The sequence below is a fragment of the Felis catus genome, chromosome B1, assembly GCF_018350175.1.
Source record: "Felis catus isolate Fca126 chromosome B1, F.catus_Fca126_mat1.0, whole genome shotgun sequence".
NCBI classification, from domain to species: Eukaryota; Metazoa; Chordata; class Mammalia; order Carnivora; family Felidae; genus Felis; species Felis catus.
This window is the reverse complement of record NC_058371.1, coordinates 127,558,409-127,585,446: the sequence shown is the minus strand read 5'-3', so window position 1 is coordinate 127,585,446 and position 27,038 is coordinate 127,558,409. Positions and strand designations below refer to the sequence as shown.

Below are 27,038 nucleotides of genomic sequence, written 5' to 3'. Positions count from 1 at the left end.
TCTCCTTGACCACACTCTTTCGCAACTAGTAATGATTTATTTGTTTGATAAGGGCAGGAAACAAGTTTCTCATGTTGATCACTAATTCCCTTGTGCTTTGTGTCATGTCTGGAATGCAAAAGTGCTTGATAAATATTTGATGAAAGAGGAATGGATGCTAAAATAAATGATTTTTTATAGAATATGCTATGGGAATGAATCTTATTTTAGAAAAGTGGTAACTGCTTAAACAGAGTAATATCAACTTTGGTGCAAAGAAATAAAGAAAAACAAGTTACAAAATTATGTTCCTTTCTTAACTTGTGTATTTTTATAAGCAAACTGCATTAAATCAAGCCTGCCTGTGTTCAGATTTTCCAGGCTGACCTTGCTTGGAATTGGAAGCATTTTTAGAATAACTTATGCATCAAGAAAAGAGTACAATGCTCTAGTGATACAGGGCCCCGGAGGGCAGAGTATCAAGTAAAATATTCATGAAGTTTAAGTGCAAGAGACATCAGATTTTCTGTGGTATTTTAGCACTATACTTCTTTACAAGGGATTTGTAAAGTGAAGAATATGAAAGAAAAATATTTAGGACAATAAAGAGCACCTGCAAAGTGAATTTTTGCCTCTCTACTTTTGTAGCTATTGCTCTCCCAAGTATATGTGTGTGTGTGTGTGTGTGTGTATGTTCCCCTACTGTTTAATATTAGATGTGTCTTTATAATCAACATAAAAATTAGTATTAAGAATCAATAGATCCTCTTCACACCTTTTGAATGTGGTCAAAAGGTAAAAAGAAAAAATAATTAAAAGAGGGGAAGGAGAGAGAGAGAGAGAGAGAGAGAGAGAGAGAGAGAGAGAGAGGAAAGAAATGTACTAGTTAATAAAATCCAAAAATTTGGGGACTACACCTTGATGTATAAAGTGATGGATTTGCCAAATACCACTTTATAAGCCTTGGCCACACACTCTTGTGGTTGCTAAAAACCTAAGATTAAATTTTGCTGATGTGATCTTCATCTTGAGGTATCTTGTCGTTGTTTAAACTCCTGTCTTCTCTGTGGAAAGAGACTCCTTTAATGCAGAGTGTGGGCTTTTTGAGTCTTCTTCTTCCCTCCTTCCCACCCCAAACATTTCATGAAGTGGACTTTGGATATTCTGAGAAACCTGTAACATTCAAACGCTTTCTTTTTCTTTTTTTAATGAAATTTATTGTCAAATTGGTTTCCATACAACACTCAGTGCTCATCCCAACAGGTGCCCTCCTCAATGCCCATCACCCACTTTCCCCTCCCTCCCACCCCTCATCAACCCTCAGTTTATTCTCAGTTTTTAAGAGTCTCTTATGGTTTGGCTCCCTCCCTCTCTAACTTTTTTCAAATGCTTTCTAAAGTATTTTGAAGATGTTTTCATTTCAGCCATCCACCTGATGTTGATGTCAACAAAATCTAAAAGTAGGTCCTTAAATATATCTTGATCCACTGTGGTAGAACGTTGGAAGCAAATGGCACTTATAAAGAAGTTATCATTTTCATGAATTTAATTAAAAATTACTGAAATCTTTCCTGGCACTTCTAGAGGAATTTCAGAAGAGACTCAATTATTAAGTCATAGCAACATAGAGAGATTTCTTAAAAAAAAAAAAATTGTTAGCTTCTAGTTTTCATTCCTATTTGACCACTTGAAATTTAGATATGTTTACTTCATTTATTGTATATGAAAAAGAAAAGATGGAACATAATGTCTTACTAATTTTGTGAGTGTTTGTAAAGAATTTGGAGTTCCTCTGAATGAAAGATAGCCTGTCTTTTCTCAACTTCTCATCCACATGCAACCATATGTTTCAAATGATAGTTTTTCTGAGATGTTCAAAGAAGATATATGATGAAAAGCATACTGGATTTAAGTTTAAGGTACAATCATCTTTGAGAGTCCTTCAGCTTAAAAGCAGTTACTAAAAGTTAAATGGGTAATAATATATTAAGAAAACTTCCCACGTAAACTTGTCTACTGGTGTCTTTCTCATGTCATTGATTGCTTTATTCTAATTCTTCATCTAAAAGGAGAAAAAAAATGGTTGTTCTTTCAAAATGCAGCATTATATTAAACACACCAAGCTCTACCTTGTCTCAAAGCTTCTGCACAGGATGCTATTCCTCCTTCCTTCTGTGAAACCACAGACAAGGGGAGGCTTCTATAATCAAACTTTCCCAAGTGAATCTCATCTCAACAGATGTTTAGCATAATGTCAATGTCAAAGAGATGTGAAAAGACTGGATAAGCCTTGGACAAAATGTTAGAATTTTACAAACCTATCTAACCTCTTTACTGTTCTGTTTAAGAAATCAGAAGTAGGGGACACCAGGGTAGCTCAGTTGGTTGAGCGTGGGACTCTTGATTTCAGCTCAGGTTTTGATTTCACAGTTTATGAGTTTGAGCCCCACATCAGATTCCACGCTGGGCATGGATCCTGCTTAAGATTCTCTGTCTCTCCCTCTCCCTCTGCCCTTCCCTATTCATGTGCGTGTGCTGTCTCTCTCAAAAAAAAAAAAAAAAAAAAAGATTTCAGAAGTAGGAGTCACTAGATTTTGAAAAATAACACCTCTTGAGTTGATTTCATTGGTGTGCCTGCCTGCCTATTTGCCTCCCTGGCACCTATCAGGGGCTCATCTTCTTGCTCACTGGGAATCTGGTGGCAAGTCTTTTCTTCCATCACCACTGCTGTTTCTGAGCCATCTGTAGAGTGGAGTGACCTTGGGGGCCTTCACTAGTTTCTGTACTGCTTTCTCCTCATTTTCACACCAACCCCATCCATCTTGGTTTATGGCCTCAGGAGTAGAATCTAACTTTCACACTACAATGGGAAGCTAGATTTACTTTATGTTCTTTCAGAATATGCCCAAGTTGTTTTGTTTTATTTTTTTAATAATCACTTGTAGTACCAAAATATTTAAAACATTTAGACATTTTTACTAATTTTTCTTGGTGGTCTACAGTAAGCCATCAGGGTTAATATTTTGATAGTCCTTTATTCTATACATTTATTTTATAAGTACAATGAAACATGATTTATTACAGTTAAAACAAAGTCCGTGTTGTTATTTCTGTGGATGAAACACAGTTATTGCGAAAAATCCTATAGTAACAGATGATAGGTCATACTTCATGCTTTGCTAGATTTTCAGAAAAAGCAAAACAGTTGTGCCCCCCATATGTGGTGGTTACAAAGAAAGTTATTGCATTTATAGTCTGATTTTATCACAGGGCTTGGCATTTACCTTGAGCATCATACTAAGTTAACATCAATAATTATTATAATAACAAGTATTTTAATCTCATTGTATGCCAGGTACTCTTTTAGCAATTTCCTTATACATATTGATTTATTACTAATTAACAACACTGTAATGTAAGTACTACTTATATTCTCATTTTACATATGACGAAATTAGTACAGTAGATTTTGTGACTTGCCCAAGGTTACCAAGTTAGTAAGAGAGGCTGGATTCTGTCCCAGAAAGTCTGCTCCAGAACTTGCCATTTAATCACCACCTAAAAACCCTTCTCTGTTTAAAAATAAAAGTTTACTTCTACTTTGGACAGTATTAAAAATTTATGATTTGAAGGCATTTTCTAGTTTTTGTGTTTCTAAAATGTAGGTCAACCACAGTCTTGGGGAGCAGAGTGGTTGGAGATTTAACATTCCATGATAATCAGTCTTTGTAGAGTTGAGAAATGTTTAAATCCCTAAACCAGAAAATTGAATACTTAGTTTGATTAAAGTTTCTGTGAAAGCAGAAAGACTTGCCAAGAAAGCATCTTCAAGGACTAGCATTTTGAATTTTCTAATGAAAATTTCTCATCGTGTATCTACTATATTGCTACTATATTCCTATATTGCCTATCTTATTCAAGTTGAACTATTCTAAATATTTTTTTGGTATAATACAGTGTAAAAATGTGCTGACAAGAAAATAATTACATGTACACATAGATAATTAGGAATAATATCTGGTTAAATCTATTCTATAGCCAAAATGTTAAACAAAATAGATAGCAACATGTGTTTGAACCAGAACTGAAAGTGAAACATATATCTGATTGTGAAGATGAGCTTCTTAAATTTGGATTCAAAATTGTAAGTTATGATTACATATCAGAAGTGCAGTGAAGTGCAAATAAGATGAATAATTTATAGTTAGTATCATTACAGTCAATGAAATGTCTAAAGCAAAGTGTTTAAATCATTACTGATGCCACTGGACTCATGGCCTCCACCTATGCTTTGGAAAAAGAATAAACACCATCTTTTGGATGGCCTCCCTGGACTGTTCTACTAAGGATGAGGCTCCTAACCGTGCTGGAGGTATTTCTTGAGTTCCTAGGACAATGGCTCTCATGGACAGCTCCCACAGAGGCACCAAGGCACTCATCATTCCACTGAGCCTTTGCCTAGAATTTGCTGGGTATTTGCTAGTACAGATAAAGACCAGCTACACACATCCAGGGCGGGGAAATACAAAAATGGGGGAAAATATAGAAAGATGCTTGCTTTAATAAAGCAGTATTTTAATCTTTTATTCCTTATATATGTTCACAGAAAAATAAATTATAGGGGTGCCTGGGTGGCTCAGTCGGTTAAGTGCCTGATTCTTGGTTTCGGCTCAGATCATGATCTTATGATTTGCAGGTTTGACCCCTACATTGGGCTATGTGCTGACAGTATGAAGCCTGCTTGGGATTCTCTCCCTTTTTCTCTGTCCCTTCTCTCTCTCTCTCTCTCTCTCTCTCTCTCTCTCTCTCTCTCTCAACAATAAATAAATAAACATTAAAAAACTGTAAAGGATCCACTCTACATGGAAATCTAAACAGAATGAACAATAAATGTTGTCAGACTCAGGCAAGGACGTGCCCTCTGAGTGAATGATTATGTGTGTGTGTGTGTGTATGTATGTGTGTATGTATGTAGTATTAGTGTGGATACTCTGCACTATTGCTGCTAAAACTCTCTCTCAAAGCAAATTTTATTCATACTTTTACTTGAAGGATGTAGTCAATATGACAGAAGAGGAATAATTGTCAGAGCTCAGTGAAAATAGTAATGTTTCTTTAAATATATACATATATATAGGTACATTTTCACACATGCACTTCATTATCATGTGAAAATTATAGGAGGATGTCACAAATTATATGTAAAATATGTGCATGTATATCATCATTTTCACATGAAAATTTAATATATCAGATCTCCCAACACAGTAGTACCCTAAAAAGTCTAATGCATTATGGGGTGCCTGGGTAGCTCAGTCAGTTAAGCATCTGACTTCAGCTCAGGTCATGATCTCACGGTCTGTGAGTTCAAGCCCCACTTTGGGCTCTGTGCTGACAGCTCAGAGCCTGGAGCCTGCTTCAGATTCTGTGTCTCTCTCTCTCTCTGCCCCTCCCCTGCTCATGCTCTATCTCTCTCTGTCTCAAAAATAAAAAAAAAATAAAAAAAAGAACATTTTTTTTAAAAAGTCTAATGCGTTATAGTTTTCTGTCTACTCCATTACTTATAGCTTTCCATAAAATGGACTCTTTAAGCCTATTTTCAACTGAACAATCTCAAGGGAACAAAACCTGCATTTTCTTTCTTTATCACTGGTGCTAACGCTTGGATGAGATAAATGATTACTCATTTTGCCATACTTCTTAATACTTTCTATATTTTTTCTGTCCATTTATGAAAGTTATATGGATAATATTCTCAAATAAAGAGGGCATGCTGAAAAAAATATACAAAACTTACCTTCTTCTATCCCCATAGAATTTAGCAGAGTTTTGAACATCATAGAAAAATAGAATGTTAAAGATTAAAGAGTCATAAACAATACCCTAATTGTGCTCCTTCATTTTGCACAGAAGAAAATCGAAACTCATATATAGTGTATTGTATGTCTTTGCCAAAGGTCACTGAATGTGAAATCACAGATTAGAATGAGCATCCAACTTTCCGTATTGCAGACCAGAGTTATTTCAAATATAGTACTTTGCTTTAAAACATAAAACAAATGAATTAAAAATCCTAATGCAACAGCAAGTACAAAAATGTCTTCCCTATGGCCTAAACATATGTAAGTAGACTAATGCTATACCTTAACTATAATGGAATAAATAAATAAATTTTAAGAAAATAATATGTACAGGAAGAGAGGGAGTATTAAAATGGTTTATGCTTCTTTAAAAAAATTATAAAGAAGAGTTGAACGGGTGATCTTTATGATCTGGTATGTGTGTTAACTCAAGAAGGACTAGATTTCGTGGCATGTTACACACACATAGTACTCAGAACATTTTACATTGTGTACAGAGCAAGGTAGATAAATTCCTTTTATAGGAAAATTAAGGTGATCTTAGGAAATTACCTAAAGACTGGCATATATTGCATACTGAGGCACCAGAAATTTAAGTTTCTAGTAAAAGTCTGTTACTGTCCTATAAAAGCACCCAACAGACTACCCATAGCCTACAAGATAAAGGCCAAACTTCCTATTGTCTCTGCGGCCTTCCTTAATTCCTTCAACGTGTCCAACCACCTCTCTCCTTAATTATCTCAATAAAACTCAAGTTTTGCCGTCCCCCAGAACTTTCTGTTCCCAGAAGCTACCATTCCACATGATATTTCTTCCAATGACTTTCTTGCAAAGTCTTTCCAAGAATTGTCAAAGATAGGGAAGATGACGAAGAGAATATAAAATACTGGTAACACCCAAGGGTGAAAAGTCAGTAAACTATAGTCAGGGATAAGAAGCAAGTATGAATTAAAGCTTCATGGATTCTTTTGTTGAATAATCAGCAAACAGTTTGAGTGGTAAATAGCATAAGGCAGGGAGGGATTAAAAAATGGACTCAGAATAAATATCATTTGAGTATCTACTGAGTAGCATGTATAGACCAGCTGCATTCACATACCTTATATTTTAATTTTCATAATAGTTCTATAATGTGGGGGTTAATATACTTTTTTTGAAGCCCTGGGAGTTTAGTATAAAGTCTGATACCTAGTAACTGACAGAATCAGGGATCAAATCCTAGTCCTTATTGAAATAATTGTAACCATAATAATTTATTAATGTTCATCACTTTTTTTAAAATACTGGAAATGCAAATATCTTCATACATACAAGTACTTCACTCCTCCTTCTCACTGATGCAGTTACTTAGTTGTGATAGAGGTTTCTGGGAAATCCAGTTCTCTACGAAAAAGGGCCTTGTAGAGTGACAACCCACACTATTGTCACAAAATCCCAGCATCTGATTCACACCTTTGCAGATTCTGTGATTGAAACTTATCATAAACCAAAGTGAATCAGCCCTTTGAAACTAATTGAGGCCATTGACACTCACAGAAATTGATATGTACCATAAAATTCTGAATTATTCATTTATACTTGGGAATGTAACTATCAAGCCAACCAGAATTTTGATGTTCATTATTCATTGCATTTTATCCTTGTAGGCAAATCTACAGGTTTTAGTTAGAAAATGGTTTCATGACAATGGAGACAACTCGATGGTAATAGAGAGAGCAACTATGATGCTCCAGGCATTGTGATAAACTCTCTGTTTATATTATTTCACTTAATTCTCACAATGTCAAGTGAATATCCATTATATAGATAAGGGACAGGAATGAGAGACTCAAAGTAACTTTCCCAAATTTACATAGCTGGTAAAGATCGGAACCAGAATTTAAACCTGAATCTATTTAACTTCACAGCAAAACTTAATTATGACCTAGTCCTGCCTCCCAAACATGATATGAACTCCTGGAGGGCAGGGAAAGTCTTAAAAACATTAACAACTCCCAGAGGAAGAGTGTCTATCTTATGCCTCACACTTTAAATTCATCTTCTATGCCACATCCACATCAATGCTCACATCAATCCTGTGAAATACTTTCATCATCACTTTACAGGAAAGAAAACAGAAGCTTGAATATGAAATCATTCCCTAAGGCCACATAGCTAATAAATAGCAAGACCAAGGAAGACTTAATACCCATCTCTGAAGCTTGCAGTCATTCTATCACTGCATGGTAGCATTCTAAGCCAGGTACACTTGTCAGATAGAAATGATAGCCCTCATCATATGCAGGCATGCTCTAGCACTTTATATATATTAACTTAGTTAATCTTCATCACAGTCTTATGAATGTGAGGCTATATTTATCCTCATTGGATGGATAAGTAAATTCAGAGAGAAGTTAAATGATCTACCAGAGTCACACAACTAGTTAGTGGTGCATGTGGGTTATAAACCAGGCAGTCTGACTCCAAAGCCCTACACTCAACTATCTGTTGGGTTGTCTTAGTAGCAAATGACAAACATAATTATGGCCTGATGCATTCAATTTCATTCTAGAAATATTTTATTCATGGGCAGAAGAATGGCTCTCCCCTATAGGGATGAAGAAGAAAATGGAGAAAAAGGAAATGTATTTCTATACAGTAGGCCCATTTTTTGTTGTTATTGTTATTTAACATAGTGTTAGTCCAGGCAGTATGTAATGAAGATGTTGGGATTAAAGCTTCACTAGCTATCCTAATTTCAGTCTTGCCTCCCTGACTCTCTACCCCATCAATTTGTCAGAAATTGAGTATCCACAGCAAGGATATATTATTGTCAACAGAAGCAGACAAGAAGCCAGAAATAAAGCAGAGCTGTTGAAGAGCTTCCTGTGGAAATAATGAAAACATGTTAGTGTCTGGGTGAGGTTCAAAGGAGAGTGGAACAGAATTGTTTCCATAGTAGGATGTACTTCAGGGAGCCAGATGAGCCTGAATACAAGAGTCATATATTCATATCATCAAACTGGCTTAGAGGCAAAACATAATAGCTATTGGGAACTTCCATTATTCATCCAGGAGAACATTCTGTGGAAACCAGATATTTGAATCAATTCTAAACTTAAAGGGGGACCAGTCACTAGACCTACCTCCCACCAACAGAGAGGAACTGATGAAAGAAGTAAAAAGATCAGGAACCCTGGAAAAAAATGAATTATTCAATCCTGCAGTATGAGCAAGCCAGGAAAAAAAAAAGCAGTACACAGAGTCGGAACCTGCTAGATATTAAAAATCCACATTTCAGAAAGCTTAGAGAAAGAATGGTTAGAAGTCTATATATCAATAAGATGAAGATGCCACAAAAGGAAAGAGAGACTATCACAAATGGACTTTGGACCGTATGATTGCAGGTGATCCTGATGAAGAAGAAAATGTTGAGATACCTGAAAGAGATCAATGCAGCTGCCCAGAGAGCTTGCCACTGAACATGAGAACATGTAAAATGACGGAAGTAGGAGTATGTAAGCAAGAATGATGACAAATAATAATTTATACACCTAAGAAAATTGCCAGTTAGTTTAAAGCAAAAATGGAATTGAGAAAGATTCCAAAGGAAATGAAAAGGAATTCTAAAAAGCATGTTTAAATCAAGAAAGTAATAAAAAGAAGAAAGTCTCCTGCTTGGGGCTGAGGGTGACATATTAACAGATGACAAAGGGAAAGCCATGCTACGTTACTTCATTTAACTTTTTTTTTCTTTAGACAGGAAAGAGGATAACTTTCACTGTAGAAAGAAAATGAATCCTGTGTATAAGAAAATGTATCTATCAACTTTGATTACACCCTGTATTATTGTGAGAACTTGAAACTGACATTACTGAATTATTATTGGTTTTTTCCAGTTACTGAATAAACACTTATATATGCCATGCACTGTAGAAAGTACTTGATAGGCGCCTGGGTGGCTCAGTCGGTTAAGCGTCCGGCTTCAGCTAAGGTCATGATCTCGAAGTTTGTGAGTTTGAGTCCCGCATCGGGCTCTGTGCTGACAGCTTAGAGTCTGGAGCCTGCTTTGAATTCTGTGTCTCCTTCTCTCTCTGCTCCTCCCCAACTCACTCTCTGTCTCTCTCTCTCTCCTTCAAATATAAATTAAAACATTAAAGAAATTTTTAAAAAGGAAATACTTGACAATTATCAACTCAGTTACTATTTGAGGCAAGTCTACAAGATTGGTGATCTTTCCACAGTTATGGAGAATAGAAGACAGACATTAAATGTAAGGGGGTATCTTTAGTCCCAGTATCTACCTGTCCAGTGACATCATGTGCTTTTCGATGAGATTGTTTGGTATAGCCTATTCATGTAGAATATTAATATTGTCCTATTAATCCTTAACTAGTTTTCAGAATCTGTTCATAATCTAATTTTCAGTAATCAGTTGAAGAATCTTATATTATTTGGGCATTAAACTGACCAGTTATTGAAACATACAGATTGTGTCATGCTAATCAAATATTTAATTGACATAAATTTGGGAATGACAGAATCTTCAGGCTGCAGAAATGACTGAATATAAGATGAAACATAATAGGAAGAAAATAGGAAGAAACATAATAGGAAAAAAAATGTTAAGGCAAAAGTTTGCATTATGTATTAGTATCTATTAGAAAAGGCTGAGTGTCCCCTGAGGATGAAGACTATACTTTACCAATTTCTGTTTCACAGTTATTTTATATAGTTATAATAATGATTTATCGTTTAAAAGTCAAGACTTACAAAAATTTAATGTAGTCTTCAACTGCACTAAAATCACTGTAAAGTCCAGATTATATACTTTCCTAGGGTAGTTCATGGATATATACATCTTTAATAAAAGCCTAGAGTGACACTAGACTTCCTACATGTAAGACTTACATGCCTCTGGACATCTTTACCCAGTTTCCCATTAGGTGTATAAAAATGAGCTTATTTTTAAATTTCAAGCAAACTTGTTACTTCTACAGCATACTGTATCTTGTATTTATCAATCAGGTTAGGCTAGGATATTTTATTACAACCAACACCTGAAAATCCCAATAGCTTAACACCACAAAGATTTATTCCTTCCTCATGCTTTATAAGAATAGTGTGGAGAGAGTGGCCTCTATCTACTCCCTGTCATCAACATTCTTATTCCAGGATCCAGGCTGTTTCAGTTATTTCTTTTTGTGTAAGAACACTTAGTGACTTAACACAACAGCATGTTATTACCTCTCATTGTTCTGTGGGTTGAATGGACTCAATGGGAATCTTCCACTCACATGGTATCTGCTGGGGGTGTAGTCACCTGAGGCATTGATTTGGCTGGATTGTCCAACTCACTCACATGGCTAGCAGTGGATGCTGAAATTTGACTGGGGGCTCCAGTGACACTATCTGCTGGAAAACATACATGTAGTCTGTTTATGTGGCTTGAGCTTCTTATAACATGGCAGCAGGGTTCCTACAGGTCATGTCCCAAGAACAAATGTTCCAAGAGGGAGAAAGTGGAATTGCCAAAAAATTGATTAGTTTTAAATTTTGTATTTATTGACAGAGAGAGAGAGAGAGAGAGAGAGAGAGCGAGCAGGGGAGGGGTAGACAGAGAGGGAGACACAGAATGCAAAGCAGGTTCCAGTCTCTGAGCTGTCAGCACAGGGCCTGAGGCAGGCTTGAACCCACAAACTGAGCCAAAGTTGAACACTTAACCAACTGAGCCACCCAGGTGTCCTGCCAATTCCCTTTAAAACTAGATCTGAAATTGATGTAACATCATTTCTGCTACCTTCTATTAGTTAAGCAGTCAATCCTATAATTCACAGAGCGGAAAACTAAGTTCCACCCCTTAGTTAGGAGAATTTAAAAAAATAAATAAATAAAAATCATGGCTATCATTGGTCCATAGGCTGACAGAACAATCAGTGCCTGGAATTAGCTTATAATCTCGGCAGTTAAATGAAGAGACAGCTCTGCAAGTGCTTGCATCAAAAAAGAAAATTTCATCCTGAAAGTGACACATTTTACTTCATCTCACAATTTTTTGGTCAAAATTGCTCTAAACAAGTGTAATCAACCACTGAGATGCAGGAAAGTATGAGTTGACTATGCAACTTGAAGAAGACAGGAACACGATAGTTGGTAAAGAACACTACTGACCACCATATCACCTCTTATAACTGGACTTATTATCTGTACACAGACTCAAGGCATTAACTTTAGACTTGTCATACTTGATCATTGCCCACAACCAAGAAGTCACCACTCCCTACTGATTCTTTTACCTAGAGCTCCAATTTATTTCCTTCTCTCAAATTCCACTGCCGCCCCCATTAGCCATTACCCAGAACATCATGACTTGTCTCCCTTCTTCTGGGTGGGCCGCCATCTGTTTTTCAAACCGTACCCAGAAAGAGCTTTATAAAATGTAAACATAATTTAAAATCACAGAAAATCATAAACATTTAAAATATTTTATATTAAATGTGAACTCATCCGCTCACCGACTTTTATGAATTTAACACATATTTCTTGAGCATCTCCTATTGGCCAGGTACTTGCCACTTTCTGCCAAAATAAGTTTTATAATTTCAGTGTCTTCCCTCTACTACTTTTATCAGCTTTGAAATCTTTAATATGACTCTTAATGTACTTAAAAACAAGAACACCAGCCCATTTCCCCAACTTCATTAAAACCCATTTTACTTCTTTATGTTTTTGTTTTGGGTTATATTAATGTGCATTTTTTCCTCTAAATTTTTATTTTAATTATTGATTTTACTTTAAGAACTTCTGATATGTTGGTTTCTGCTTTTACTATGTTTTCGTTCCTTTAGGGAAATTGCTTTTATGATACTTTTTCTAAGTTATTGAATTGAGTGCTTAGTTCATTATTTTCATTTTTACTCTTCTAATCATAAAGGCATTTAAGGAAATGAACTTAGCAGTTGCCAAAATTTTAGCTGCCTCTTATATGTATTTAGTATATATATATACTGAATAGTCTATGATTGTTATTTTTGTCATAGTTTGATGTCTGGCTTATGTTGATCATATTTAACAATTGGGAAGAATATTAGCTACTATCATTATAATAAGGTTGTGTAAGGAACCATTTCTAAATTAGTGCTTAAATAATAACATTTATTATTTCTCATGAGTATATGGACTGTTAGGTTGGTTCTGCTTATGTGGATATGGTTTGGCTTAACTTAGCTAACTAAGCTTGGGTATCATTTGGGTCAGTTGGCAGGTCACCTGAGAGAGGATAGATATAAGATATTCTCAGCTGTGGTTATTCATCTCTCCTTCATGTGTCTCACACATCCCTCCAGCAAACTAGTTCTTCCAGACAGAGGTCCAAGAAAGCTGAACCCTGCATGTGCCTTTTCAAGCTTCTGCTGGCATGAAGTTTGCTACTGTTCCGTTGGATAAGCAAATGACAGCCAAGCCCAGAGTTAGCATGGGAAGGTGTGAACAAAGGACACAAATACAGAGAGATGTGAAAGATTGGGGCCAGTAATACAATCAAATCACCACAGAAAGAATTACTTCTTCCCTAGTCTTCACAATTTTTTAAATAGTGTAGACATTATCTGCCCCAAAGTTTGTTATCTGTTCCCACATCTTCTTAAGACAGACTTTGTTATGTAAACCATCTTTAATAATAGAATTCTTTGATGAAGATTTTTAAATTCATTAGCAGAGCTTTGTTCCTAGACTTTGCTTAATGACTGTGACAATATTCAGTTTTTCAAGTTGTTTATTTTTGTGTTCCTTCTCCATTTCTAACTGTTCTTATAAAAAACGTGTACATTTTATTAATCATTTGAAAGAACCAATGTTTATATTAATTTATATGTTTTACTGTGTTCGTCTTTCTAATTATTAGTTTTATTTTTTTTTCTTTTATACATTCCATTCTCTACCTTGCAAAGAATTTATTTTGCCACTCTTTCTGGCTTCTTAAGTGGGATATTTAGTCCATTGATTTTAATTTTGCTGTACTTAAAAATGCTACTTATTTGAATATTCAGCTGAGATCATTTTAGCTTTACTGTGCATGTTTTGATTTGTAGTGCCAATATTTCTATTTTATAAATATGTGAGACATCCCTTTATAGCAATTATTTTTTGGTAGAGAACTTTATATCTCCTCTTAGTAATTTAAAAAAATATATGTTATTAATGTTATCATTATTGCATTTTTGCCAGACAATGTAAACTATCACACTTATCAATTGTAACATGCTCAGAATTTCAGAATATTTACAGTTGTTTGGTTGACTAATATAAAGTTAATATTTCATGGATGCATAAAAAATATGCCATATTCTCTACAGGGTATATAAATTATTTCACAATGAGGAATTCAATTATATAAATTAAATATTTAAATTCTTTATATATTTTTTTATGTTATCAGTTTATGGACAACTTTTCTACCTCATATACATTTCTATCTATATCAGTTTATGTATATCTCTCTTTATATATATTTCTTTGTTTCTCTTTGTTTTTCTGAGAGTTTTTTGTACACTTGTGCTTTTTAGTGTATAAAGTTTCATCAGCTATATTTTTGTTACATTTTACCATATTTAATAATTTTCTTCAAATTCGATTTTGTCTGACATAACTTGCTTCACTGGTGTATTTTTTTAATTGTTCAGTAATAATAATAGCTAACAATTATTGGCACTTGCTGTGGGCATATACAGTTATTAAAAGTTTTACATATAGTGATTGATCTAGTCTTCACAAGAACCTTATGAAGTAGGTCTGATCATTATCTCATTTATTGAGGTATAAAGCTGAAGCATAGAGAATTTATGTAAGTTGTTCTCTAATAAATAGATGGAATTTGAGCCCAAGATAATCTTCCTTCAAACTGAGGCTTTTAGAAACTATAATGCTACCCTTTTTATATGCTGCTTTGGTTTCATAAGATTTGAGTAATTTTTTTCTTTAAGTTCACTGTCTTTTCATGGCTTCTCAAATCTATTAATAAACCCATCACAGGCATTTTTCATCTCTATTGTGACAGGTTTATTGTTATCTTTTTTTATCATTTCTAAAATTTCCATGTGATCCTTTCTAATACAGTCCATCCATCTGCTATAATTTCCCATCTGTCTATGCATACTGTCCACTTTTTCCATTAGAGCTTCATTATATTAATCATGGTTATTTTAGATATCTTGTTTTTTAGTTCCAACATCTGGGTCATATCTGTATCTGGTTCAGTGATTGGTTATTTCCTAACAGTATTTTTATTTCTTGCTTTTTTAATGTGTTTTGTAATATTTGAATGAAAAGAGGACATTATTAAAGGACAGTAGAGACTGAGGTAAAACTATTTATGCCTGGAAATGGACATATCTCTTCTTCTGCTAGGCTTCTATTATGGGGTGTTAAATCAATCAAGTCAAGAGTCAATATCAAGTTAGACTTTGTTGTAACTTATTGCATTCAATGCATCACAAGTTTCAGGTCCTCTCGTGACTATCTTGTGCTCAGGTTGGAGGTTGGGTCACGAGACAGAATTTCTCACTGTTCCTGTCAACATTGGGTACCTCTGTGAGCCTGTGCCTCTGAGAGTGTAATTTTTTATACCTTTGCCCCTCCCTGTGTGGTAGAGAGTAGTTACCTGGTATTCAACACTTGTTAATCTGGTATTGGAGGGTGGAGGAGTTTAGGCTTAGGCAGATTCTGTGTTCCTGGACTGAGTATGTGGCTTTCTCAGTGATCCTGCCCATCCTTCTCCCAAACTTGGCTTTAAATACTTGGCACAATTTATGCTAGTGAGAAATTTTACCCCTCTGGAATGATTGGAATTTTTTTTTCTTTTACTCTTTCATCTGTACCCTGAACAACAGGCTCTGCTGCCCTTCTCCCAGTGGATTAAAGCTTTGTTCCATAAGGGATGTAGGAGAGAGAGATCTGGATGAGGCTTTGTCTGTTTCCCACAACAGACGCTATCCCCTCCATAAGACTCCGTTACTGACAGAAGTTTCCCCTGGTCTGTCTCTCTCTGTCCCCAGTCTTTGTTGTAAACCTATGGTCAAGTCCATGAAAAAGAGCCTGCAAGCTGGAAACAGACACCCATTGAGTCTGGCTGCCAGCAGTCCTACTCTTCTAAGTATATACTCATGTCTGTTTAAGCAAGTTACGCACTCTCTGCAAGCCCACACTTGGTTTCTGCAATTTGTTTTAGAAATCAGCAGAAATCTTTCTATCCCCTTCTATGGTGACCTCATCTTACTTCAGTGCCCTTCCCCAGCTAAGCCTGTAGTCATCCCTCTTTGTCATTGGAAGAGCCTATTGTTTCTTGTATTCCAGGCTAGGAGGTTGACCTGACGTCTCAGTTCCCTGATGGGCTTGAGAAGAGTTAGGTTTCTTTCTTGTGAGGAAGGGAGTAATGCTCTTTCCAGCTTTTTACATCCTAAGCAGAGGCTGGAAGACAAATCCACATAAATCAAAATACTTCTGGCAATAGCATATGTGGTTTTTGTCTTTCTTAATCCTTGTCTTGTTGTTACTGTTTTGTGTGTGCTTACATGCTTATACTTTTTTTTTAACGTTTATTTATTTCTGAGACAGAGAGAGACAGAGCATGAGTTGGGGAGGGGCAGCTAGAGAGAGGGATACACAGAATCTGAAGCAGGCTCCAGGCTCTGAGCTGTCAGCACAGACCCCGATGCGGGGCTTGAACTCACAAACCTTGAGATCATGACCTGAGCCGAAGTCAGTTGCTCAACCGACTGAGCCACCCAGGCACCCCTATTTTTTGCAGTGTATATATTTATCTTCTTTTGTGATTTAGGATGTACAAATCCCTTTTTTAATTTATCTAGTGGATGTATTTAAGTTTATTTAAATTAATATACCTTAATTATAAATGTTTTTAACCTGTATTTATTTATGAGACAAAGAGAGAGACAGAGCATGAGTGGGGGAAGAACAGAGAGAGGGAGACAGAGAATCTGAAGCAGGCTCCAGGCTCTGAGCTGTAAGCACAGAGCCCGATGCGCAGCTCAAACTCATGAACCAGGAGATCATGACCTGAGCAGAAGTCAGACGCTTAATCGACTGAGCCACCCAGGCACCCCAGTATACCTTAATTATAATATCTAGTAAGGAAACAATTATTTTGGTCTCTCTTCAGGTATGAAGATTAAGGCACCCCTTCCTTCCTCTTCACTGCCTCACTTCCCAATGTAGTTTTGGAAGAAAACATTTGTTGATAGATAATAATTCCATATATATCATATTCATCCATCCAAAAATATTTTTCATTCAAAAATGTTTTTCAAGAATTTTTTGTTTTTTTGCATCCAGTTTTGCAAAGATACTGATTACTTTTTCTTAGACCTGGCTTCATGTATGTATTTGCTTCCCAGCTTCTCTTCCAATCTCTTTTTATATTTTCCATTCTTTAGTTCTGGATTTTGATTCCCCCCCCCCCCACATTCATCTCAGCTGATTTCTCTTGCCAAAAGAAGAATAGAAAAAAAAAAGAAAAGCATATATATTTTTTATTCATTGCAATTTTAAAATCCTTTCTTGTTGCCTTTTCTCATGAATAACAATTTGGCATTCTTGAGTGTTTTTTTTTTCTAAAAATCTGAAAACGTATTTGCATTTTCATCTGACATTTGCCTTGGAAAAGAAAACTGAAGCTACCTTTATTTAAATCTGAAACTAGTTTTATTTTTGTTGCTTTGCAGATAATGTTTTTGTGCTTAAATGGATGTAGAAAAATTTTATAACTTGCAAATTAAAAATAATCACTAGATTAAGCCTAAACATGGGCTTTTTTATATAATTCAATTTTGCCTATAACTTGATGAAATTTTATGTACAGACTATCTTTCTTGGCTTAGCAAAATCTTCTTCCATTATTTCTTTAGGTTCTAAACCTATTTTCATTGACCTAGTCTCTTCTGCAGAATCTAAAAGTCCTAGCTTGCATTGCATTTTTTGTCTCTACAGGTCAAATTTCTCAGTGTTATTTTCTCCTCCTCCTCCTCCTCCTTCTCCTCCTCCTCCTCCTTCTCCTCCTCCTCTGCCTCCTCCTCCTCCTTCTCCTCCTTCTCCTCCTCCTCCTCTTCCTCCTCCTTCTCTTTCTCCTTCCCTTCTCCTTCTCCTCCTCCTTCTTCTTCTTTTAGTTTTTCGTTCCCAGAGAGTTTTCATTCTTCATGTGAGTAATTTATTAATTCTGGTATGTCATTTATACTCTGTTTACAATTTTTACCTTTATTCTGCAGTTCAAGTTCTTTTTTTTTTTCGTTCTTTTTTTTTTTAATACCATCTCATCTTTTGTATCTTCACCTTTCTTTCAGCCTGTCCTCCTTTTGGTTCATTACTTATGTTTCACCAAGGCTTGCACTGTTTGGAAGACAACAATTAGGTTATTACAATGTTTTTTTCTAATACAATCAGTATATTTAGGAGAGATAAGCACTACCTCTGCAACTTCATGGTGATATTTCCATTTCTTTAGGGTGCAATGGTTTTTTGTTTATTTGTTTGCATTTGTACGAACTATCCTGCCCAATCTGTGTTTTTGTCAACAGATAAAGATGAAGCATCCTTAGCTCCCCCTGTAGTCTATTTGGTTATGACCAACTTTTCTTTCTCAGATATAAAGTTTAAGATCAAATTAGTATGCTCAACATTGAATCATATCTACCACACTGAGTAGGCATTCCACTTGTATGGGGTTTGTTTGGACTGAGATTTACTGAACTTAGTTGATCTTCTTAAGACAGATCATTTATTCCCGACACCACCTAATTTACACTGTTTACCTGTTAATAGCTAAGTCTTCCAGAATGAAAACCATAGTCATCTAACCCCTTCTACTTCCTTAACCTTTCCATGGTTCCTGATTTGAGTAGCAGTTCTCATATATTTGCAGAAAAAGAGAAACTGAGAAGGCAGTGGTAGAAGGGCTAGACAAGGGGTACCTTATTAATGAAGATAGTTATATAGCTCAGGATGGCAGAGTGCTTTCTGTTCCATATTGCTTTTGCAGCCTAAAATTGGTCATAAGCAAAGGGCATATGTTATGTGGAGAGAATAAAAGTGTATTTCTGTTTTTCTTGTGCTAACTGAAAAAGAATATGTATGGCTGATAAAGACATATATATTTAGAATAATTATTATGTCCTATTCCTGGGCATATTCAAGGGGAATATATAATATAAAGAGAATCAAGGTATATTTATGGTTTTCCTTGGACTAACCTGCCTTGCTCCATTTTCATATGGAATATACATGGATAAAATATATGCTTTTAAATCCATTGCCAATATCAATTTAGTCAATAGGAATTCTATAAGAATGTATTGTATGTCCTTTTTCTAACCTGAGTTACGGGGACTGTATTGTTATTATTATTTCCTGTTAAAGCTTCCATGAGAATTTCTGTATCAGAGGCAGATACTGCTAAATTAAGTCTCAGACCCAATCACCATAAATTAAGTCCACCAATTCATGCCATCATAAAAGTTAAGTGGCCTCTCTCTTTACATTAAGTTAAATACTTTTTTCAATATATAAAACTCTTTATATTTTGAACAAAAATGCTAATTGATTTCTTAAAAATTAATTAAGTAATTTAATTGATTGAATTAAGAAATTACCGAAATAGAAAATTATTCTGAAAATGCCACCACATGCTTGGTTTAAAATATCCTGAGAAAGGAAAACATAGCCATGAGAAATAAGTAGAATAAATAAGTTAATACAGAACAAATTGTGCCAGACAAAGCTGGTTGCTTTTTTGATAGCTTTACAGCCTTAGTAAATGAACAGAATGGAGTAGATGTAATGCATCTTGACTTCTAGCAAAGTACTGGAGACAATGCCATGTGAAATTTTGATTGCAAAATTAATCTGAGTTGGCTTGCAAAACACTGTTAAATGAAATGTAAGCTGGTTGAAAGGACACAAAGAAGAGTGTTGATTAATGTCAATGAACTAATGAATTGAGTTAAGATCTTCAGTTAAATGTCATAGGTGTGGGTTTTAGGTTGAGTTACCACTAAATGTTCTATTATCTTTTGGAAAAAGAATAATATGAAGTTGAGTGAATTAGAGCAGATAATTTATCAGGAGACACCAGTGATTGCAGAAAAACTGTATAACTATGTGAGTTTATTTTAGAGAAAAACCAAGAGAACAATACAATTTTATTTAAAGATTTCATCACAAAAGGAAATTCTATAGTGTTAATGCTTAAAGATCGTCAAACTACAGAAGTTCTCAAAACCCATTAGATTACAAAGCTAACTTAATAATGTCTCAATAAGGCAAGAACATCATTTCATCCCAGTTAGTAGATATAATCAACCCCAAATGAGAAAGTGATTGTGAATTCTTAGCAAAAGATGTGGTTAAAGTTGTAATTATTGCTTACCAGAAATGTGAAACATAACAAGGAAACTGGCAATCTCTGGAAGATATTGGGCAGGACAGGACAAGGAGAATTTTAAGGAAGGGGAGATAATGACACTCTTAACTAGGGGAACAATTTGATAAGGCTGTAAATATTTGAAAAATATTTTTAGAAATGAAAGCATTTTACTACGCCTGAAGTATAGTTAGGTACAACAATAAACTTTTCCAAAGGAGGTGTTTTAAAGCTAAGGAAAAGCTAGTCAGCTATTAAGTAAATGACATATTCAGTTAGAATAAGAATAAAATGATCACAATCATGAAACTGGATGATTCTTACTATAAATTAAGCATGCAAAAGTAAAAAGTTGAGTTGGAAAATTTGAGAATTCCTGCTCTTTCCTGGGGTTAGTGACTCGGCAAAGTTTTAATAACTTAGAAGACAGGCTGTATTCCTTCTAAAAGTAGGGAGAGAGTGACAGAGACAGAGAGAGAGAGACAGAGAGGGTTTGGGTTACATTTCTTCAACATGTGTTTATTAAATACTGTATACGTGCACAATTTCTGATTTTGTGGCAGGTCCTAAACACGATTAAAATAGAGTATATTAGCTTCCTGTGCTGCCTTAACAAATTATCACAAATTGACTTAAAACAGAATTTTCAATCAAGGTGTCAACAGGGCTTCATTAGCTCTGGAGGGTGAATCCATTTTTTTTTTTTTAATCTCTCTCAGCTTCTGGTGACATTCTTCCACTTAGGGCAGCATCACTCCAATCTCTCTCCATGGCCCCATTGCCTCCTCCTTTTCTTCCTTCTGTCAAATCTCCCCCACCTCACTCTTAAAAGGATGGTTGTCATTGGATTTAGGGTCCACTCATGTAATTCAGGATAACACCATCATCTCAAGATCTTTAATTATATCTGCAAAGATTCTATTCCAAATAAGGTAACATTTACAAATTCCAGGAATTAGAATCTGATATCTTTGGGCAGTCACGATTTGACCTACTATAAGAGCATTTTCTACTAAGTGTTTAAAAATTAATTTTCTATCCCTGCATTAATATATGCACAAGGACATCTATTTCCCTTTTAATAAATATTTTACAAACACAAAGAGCATCGATAGCAGAATCAAGGTATTTTCCACTTTAGGAGAATCGGGTTATGAAAATGTAATCCCTCTGTTTGTTCCATATTAGGATCCAGATAGCCATCTCCAGTGCACATTCTCTTCATGCTGCTTTGCAATCTGGCACAGGAGCCTATTGATTCTGTTTCTGAAATGGATCTTAAATACTTCCCCTTTCTGCTAATCCTCACTGAAACTCCTTTAGGTTAAACCCAAATAATTTATCCTAGGGTTGTTGCTTTCTAATAGATGTTCTCTTCTTAATCCTTGACCCTACCACTCACTCACCTTCCACCCAAAGAGCAGATACATATATTTGTGAAACACAGATGGTGTTCTCTATTTAGCAATCTCTCTGGCTTTCAGGTACATAAATGTAAACCAGTTTTTTAAATAACATGCAAGGTTTCTTATAAATTGCTAATCTCTATCCTCATCTGTAGCTTTATTATCACTTAACATTTTCTTACTCTTTAATTCTACACACACACACACACACACACACACACACACACACACACGTCCTCAATAGTCTAATCACATGGAATTGTTCACTGCTCCTCAAACACTTCATATACTGCATTTGCACATGTTATTCCTCTGAAACCAGAGTGTTCCTCCTTATGTTTTGTACTTTCAAATTTTCTGCATAGCTATTGGAGCCCAAGTCAAATACTATATTTTCTTTGTAGTTTTCCCTAATCCTTACTCTTTATCCTCATATTTCTTTATATGCAACTCTAATAGTTTACCATATGTAATATTTATGATGTTTAACTATTTGCTCTATGTAATTTATCTTTTAGGGTATGTAGGACTACCTTGAAGGTAGGACAGGGACGTATCTATTTTTATATCCCCAGTTGATTGCATGGTTCCTGGCACACGGTAGATGCTCAGAAACCTCTAATGATATAAATTAATTTAAAATTAAAGCCTTTGATACATTTAAATGACATGATTTACCTATATTTGTTTGATGATCACAAATATAGTTAAAGAATTGAGCAAAATGCCTTTTGAACTAGGAAACCAATGTGCAATATCTCCTATGATAATGCAAGAGGATGTGTTGAAATGCTGATTCATAAAGTATTTATTGAGCATTGTAGGTCCTACATAAAGGCTGATAATTCCAAAACTAAATTTTAAAAATATTTATATCTTTTTATATTAAAAGCAAAAAGCATCACATTTGTTATGACTATTGGGCTTGTTTGAAGGAAACTAATTCAAAGTTTAAACAAAAAAGAGCCATACTAGATTATGTAATTGGGAATCCCAGGAGAAGAGCACCTGATTTGGTTGAATTCAGAATCTCAAGCAATGTCATTAAGAAACTGTCTACCTTTCTCCATTACTCCATTACTGCTTTTCCTCTTTTTTGGCCTCCTTTGCAGGCAGATTTTCCTCATGTGGTGACAAAATGACAACTCTAGACACTGCCCCCATATTTAATAATCCCTGCAAACAGGGAATGCCTCTTAGCCAGTTGTTCCAGAAAATATCTAATGGGTGAAAGGAAGGCTCTGATTGGCCTTGTGTGGGTCACTTTCCCATCTGTGGACCAATCACTCTGGTCAGAGGATGGACTTGTCTGATCTTTGAAGACTAGATTCACAAGCCAAATACTGAGACTTAGATTAATACCACCACTAAAAATGGAGGTAGGTTTGTACCCCCAAAGAGATGGTATAAGAACAAAAACAACAGCTGGCTTACACACATTACTTGATTTAATCCTCATGACAATACTTTGAAGAAGGAGACATCACCTTTCCCATTTCATAGTTGCCAACAGACCTGGAGAAGACTGAGTACTCAGAATCTTACTTAGCTGTATATAACCAAGCTAGGATTTGAACTCTACTCAGTCTGGTTCTAGAGTTTGGGCCACAATAACCAGGCTATGTATAAACATATATATCATACATATATTTAACTTAGAAATGTTATAATCCCAACTACGTTAAGAAAAATCAATTCTACATTTTTTAAAAAGGCTGGAAGAAAATACACATCACATATGCTTTCCATTCTACTTTCTGTGTATTGATATTTACATAATTATTGTGTATTTCTTTTGTAACTAAAAAGTAAATATACACTTTATATTTTAATATAAATAGATGGCCCCTGTCTCGAAATTTTTCATTGTAGTGGTGCCTGGGTGGCTCTGTCAGTTGGGTGTCCAACTTCGGCTCAGGTCACCATCTCACAGTTCATGAGTTTGAGCCCTGTGTCGGGCACTGTGCTGACAGCTCAGAGCCTGGAGCCTGCTTCAGATTCTGTGTCTCCCTCTCTCTGCCCCTTCCCTGCTCATGCTCTGTCTCTCTCTCAGAAATAATTAGGCATTAAAAATTTTTTTTAAATAAAAAAAGGAAAATTCTCATTGTATAATACTAAATAAACACAAGTAAACCAAGGTAATAGTACAAGATAACATGGATAAAGAGCAACATATAAATGCTTAGGGTCTCAGAGGTGGTTTGTCCTTCTAAGGAATGGCAAATAATTTTTTTCACCAGGAAGTTAATTTTGAGTTGACAAGTAAATTGACAATAAGAAATAAATGACAGAAAAATGGAAAAATGGAATTGTATATGCACACTTGATAGGGGGAATTATAATAATTATTATTTTATTATTATTCTGACCTCTTCATTGTAGTTCGCTGCCCTGACCACAAATTCCTCTATGTTGGTGTATCCTTTCTTCGATTCCATGGCATTGTATCCAACTTCTCATTATTCTCTAAATCTTAATTCTTTCATTAATTACTTCTTTCTTCTTCTCTTCCCTTTGGGCCTTCATTATTCATGGAAGGACTTGTTTAGTTGCCTCCTAAATGGTTTCTGTGCCTCTAGTATCTTCTCTCTTCACTGCATTTTCCACTCTGCTTCCAAACTAATCTTCCATAAATACTGCTGTCATATGGATGTCATGTGCTTTAATAGCACTGGAAGTGGACAGGTCTTTTTGCAATATGATAGCAGATATATCACATACCAGTTTAGGACCAGGAGATGGCAGTAACTACTGAGAGCTTCAGTGATAATGCCCAATTTGTAAGATAATTATGAAAATATGTGTAAAATATATATAACTCTCAGCCAGTGCTAAGCATTGGATAGTAGTATGATATGTAAGTACATAGCATTCTGTGTAGATAGTCATATTACTCCACTGCCCGAGGTCCTACAGCGTGTCCTCATATTCCTTGTCATGATAGGTGTAGACACACTAGTGTTCACTTTAGAAGATTTGTTTTTTCTAATCTCAAATCCTAAATCCATTTCCTAAACTCTCACAGTCTTTCCCCACTTTCTGCATCCACCCTTTTTTCCCATCATTTCCCCACAGGAACATTTGCTATCCTTTTAATCCCTTTCTCATCTCAGAACTTGCTAATATTTATCACCCTTAAACCTGTGTTTTTGGTTTTGCTATTCCTCAAGCTATTTTTTTCCTGCCATTTTTTGTTCTTATTCACTCCCTGCTCAAATTCCAAATGCCACCTCTTTCCTAAGTACTTTTCTCCTACAACAACCTAGAAAAACATCCTCTTTTTTAAAATTTCACTTTTGCACTTCCAAATGGTAATATGATTTATCAATTTAATCACTTCACATTATAATGTAGTAACCCTTCATATCAGTATATAGTGTACCTATGTAGGATGTTGTCTTCTTGACTGATTATCTTGTGCTCATTTTATTATCTCTTCAATAAAATGTTATCAACTATGAACAGAAACTACGTCTTACACATCTTTTTACTTCAAAGCCCCCTTTTCTTGATTAATAGATGTTGTTTATTTCACAGAATCTGAATTGACACAGAGAATTCTGAAATCTTTGTTGTGGTAGTTAGCTCTAGAGTCATTGCTCACGCAGAGAATTAACCCTTAATTTCTAAAGCATCTATTGTGTGTAATTAATTAACTTAGTTCCTATGCATCATGACTGGTACTAGGTATGAGTCACTCTTAAGAAAATTGAGAAAATGGTCACTAAAATCATCTCATTGTTTTGTAGTTCAAATGAAGTATGCCAGCTGGGCAAGGCTGCTAGAGTATGTAGCAAATTGCTTTTGTTTAAGTAATAAAAGTATTTGCAAGAAAATAGATTTTAAAATGCTTGAAACAATAGCTAGGCTTTGAAAGATTTGTCTGTATTACAGAAAGCTTATTAGGTAGTTTCATGCTAGCATGCATTGTCTTAAGTGGCAAATTGTTGTTTCCATGCCAATTCTTGGTTTAAAATCCATCATGTATCTGTTACATGTCACTTTCCACTTAAATACTTAGGACAGGTAGATTGAACTGTCAAGTTGGGTCATTATAACTCCAACAGATGTTGTCATGTAGATGAAGAAAATTCATCTTAACTGATATCATTTTTTTGAAATGTGTTTTTCTTTGTACCTAAGGAAACCAATGGTATGTCATATTAGCTTTTCAGATTCAGTTTCCAGTCAAAGCAGCATGTTTTGATTAAATCACTTCACCATTTCAGAACTCATGCAGGATAACAATGGACCACATAAGAGGAAACAGTGATAGCAAGAGTGCTTACAGTGTTCTTGTGGTTTCATGCTTAATAACCCATCATATTATCAATCAGTTATAAAGGAATAATTGGTGGATTGGCTGAGCAAATAGTGCAGGAAGGAACTACACTTGCACTAAAATACAGGGGTGCAAATACAGCTGGATCTATATCTATTTGGTTGGTATGGTTTGAGTTTTGCCAGAAAGTATCTTGTTTGCTTTGTTTGTTTAACTTTTTTAAAAATTCAGCATTATGTAATTTTACCTTTCTTTGATAGTAAGAGTCAGTTGAAATCTTCCATAACGTCCTCGCTAAATACATCCCTGGAGATTATCATATTCAGAAATGGATGGTTTTCATTCTGTGTAATGAATAAGTCCCTAGAAGATAAAAACATACTGTAGATATTTATGAGTGTAACTTCTTCACAACCATATGAAACAAAGGAAGACAGTGTGTGGGTAGGAGTTAATGCTCCTTAAAAATGTGTTAATTTTCTACTTTGTAAAATATATTTTTTTCCAGTAAATTTGATTACTTTCTGTCTCATGAGGTGGTACTAATAAGGATAATTTAATGAATGTACAATTGAGTAGTATATTTTCTTATCTAAGCATGTTTAGGAATTTCTTCAATGTTCCAAAGTCTATTAGTGGTGGAAATAAAGAAGAAACAGAATACATTTAATAATCTACACCAGGAAATTGAGAATATTTATAAGGGAAATATATATTCTAATTAAAATTTTCATAAATAGTTAGGCCTCAATATGAAACCACAAAATGTTACAGTTGGCAATGTAGTTTATAGTATTTTTAAGCCTGCCTAAGGCTTAAGTCCTAAGTCCTAAATAGCACATATTGGGCAAGGTACATGTGATAAGTAATAGAAAGAAAAAAATGGGATCATATAAACAAATACTATGCTTTATATCACTATTTCTACCTTTTACAAGGTTTTGTTTCATATAGCTAATAATTTCCTTATCTCTGAAATATTCCTCTTGTGAGTTTTCGGTCATTTTTTTCTTCTACTTGAAACTTCATATTTTATAAATGTTGGAAGATAATTTTTCATGGATGTCTTGTGTCTTTGTAACTTTTATGAACTAAGGCACTTA

The 27,038-nt window shown here is 35.0% G+C and overlaps 1 protein-coding gene across 2 annotated transcripts in view; it reads left to right on the top strand.

Annotated features, from left to right (window-relative positions):
* Positions 1–27,038, top strand: part of GRID2 (glutamate ionotropic receptor delta type subunit 2) — a 1,434,457-nt gene that overhangs the window by 1,024,849 nt on the left and 382,570 nt on the right. The window lies entirely within an intron of this gene.